Source organism: Elephas maximus, chromosome 2 (assembly GCF_024166365.1).
Source record: "Elephas maximus indicus isolate mEleMax1 chromosome 2, mEleMax1 primary haplotype, whole genome shotgun sequence".
Taxonomy (NCBI): domain Eukaryota; kingdom Metazoa; phylum Chordata; class Mammalia; order Proboscidea; family Elephantidae; genus Elephas; species Elephas maximus.
The window spans coordinates 232,893,971-232,896,438 of record NC_064820.1 but is presented as its reverse complement, the minus strand read 5'-3'; positions in this window follow the sequence as shown (position 1 = coordinate 232,896,438).

Below are 2,468 nucleotides of genomic sequence, written 5' to 3'. Positions count from 1 at the left end.
CCAGGGATGAGGAAAGCACAAGGCTTTAGCTGAGTGTTAAGTGCATCTGAGACTTTGATAAGATTATTAAATATTTACAAAGCAAGCGTCCAGAATTCCTGTGTTTGTCTTTGTACTCCAGATCCAAGGTTTCTTTATACAGACAGCAAGTGTGTCTACGTACGTGGCCACCAAGACCACTGGAAAAGCAAATAGTACAGCCAGAAATGGGAAGAGGGCTCTGTACGCCTTGACACTCACAGCAGCCACAGGTGTGAGCAATATGCTGACTGCTCTCCATAGGCCAAGGCAGGCACCAGGCAGGCATTTCTCCTTCCCATTGAAAGGGTGAAAGAAGTACAAGCCAAACTGCAGCATCTCGAGAAAGAGTGATTATATAAACCCTGCATGTCTGAATCCACTTAATACTATCAGAGCCATGTCAGAGAAAAGCTCATGGTTCTAAATACTTAAACTTATAAATATAACATAATTTTCTAAATACCTAAGGACCCAACTTGAAAAAAATGGAAAATATGAACGGAGAGTAGGCACAAGAAAAGAACTAAAAAGATAAAAGGAGAAATTAATGATCCAAACATCAAGAAATACTAAAACTAATAATAGTTTAAAATTTTGTTTTTTGAAAAAAAAAAATGTACAAGTAGAAATAAAATCACTATCTAAAGAAATCAACATATAAAATGAGAAAAATACACAAAACAAGAAATGCCAAGGGGGAACTATGCTTTGAAACAGAGAAGATTTAGGAAATCATAAGACATATTGTTGAACTCTGTGCAAATAAATTTAATATGAAAAATATTACTTTTTAGGGAAAAAAAATTTACCCAAACTAACCCAGTTAAAAAAGTTAGATAGGTATAAATAGACCAAATTCCATAGAAGAAACAAAGAAATTTAAGGAAGAGTGCCCTCCTCCCAGTAAAAGCCCTTGGCTGAAGTAGTTTCCTTGGGAATTATACCAAACCTTTAAATACAGAATCGTCCCAGTACTACACAGACTTTTCCAGAGCATAGACAAAGGAAGAAAACTTCCAGATTCCCCCTGTGAAGCAAGTATATACAAATATATAAGTTTGATTTGACATTATACAGAAAAGATGAAAACAAACAGGAATATGAATTAAAAAATCCTAATAAAAAACAAGCAAAGAGAATTCATTATTTTAAAAAATAGTAAATTAAAAAAAATTTTAAAAACCAAGTAGGATTTACTCTAGTAATGCAAGGATGGTTAACTATTTAGGAAAATCATTAATGTAATTCACCATAATAATTGCTTTGCTAACAAGAGTGGTATTAAAAGGGTTTTGACATACTCAAAACCCATTTTCAAAAGAAAAAAAAATCAGATAAAAATCAATGGATAGTAAAATATATACCCCAAAGAGATGGATTGACACAGTGGCTGCAACAGTGGGCTCAAACATAGCAATGATTGTGAGAATGGTGCAGGCTCGGGCAGTGTTTCATTTTGTTGTACATAGGGTCGCTATGAGTCGGAACCTACTCAACGGTACCTAACAACGACAAATGTGTGTATGTATGTGTGCGTAATCAGTCTAAAAGCCATAGATACACCAGTTAGAAAATATAATGGAAGACATCAATTATAATAACAACAAGCTTTAAAATACCCTTGAAAAACAAAACAAAAACCAAAGAAAAAGTAGATTTGAACAAATGATAAAACAGCCTATATGTTTGGGTAGGATGATATAATTTTCTTTTTTTTTTCCTTCTGGAGCTACATAAGTTGATTTCAAAGATTATATCAAAATGTAGACAAGAATATCCATGAAAAAATGAAGTATGAAGGCCAATGAAATGACATAAATCATCTACGGATGGAGTACTGGAAAGACGTCTGTTTTCCAGCATGAATCTGTAAAGTCGGTGCAGTGCAAATCCGTAACCTCAGCAATATCAGGAGTGAAACAGATTTCCCTTTTCATTCACTACAGATTCACTCTAGATCCCGCAGCCATTAAAAGGATAATGTTGTTGGGTGCCGTCTAGTCAATTTGCTGACGGTTGGGGTGGCTGTGGCAATTTCTTAAAATAAGACAGCAATGAAGTTGGCAGCATCAATTGACCCTTCCATTCATGGAAGATTTCTCTGTAGCATGCAATGCTGTTTCATAGCATTTTACCCACAGTAGAACTTCTTTCAAAATTGGAGTCAATCCTCTCAAACTCTGCCTCTGCTTTATCAACTAAATTTATGTAATATTATAAATCCCTTGTCATTTCAACAGTGTTCATGGGATCTTCACCAGGAGTAGATTCCATCTCAAGAAACCATTTTCTTTGCTCATCCATAAGAAGCAATGCCTCATCTGCCAAAGTTTTATCTGAGATTGCAGGAGTTCAGCCACATCTTTAGGCTCCACTTCTATTTCTCTTGCTATTTCCACATTTGCTGTTATTTCCTTCACTGAAGCCTTCAACCCTGCGATGGTTAA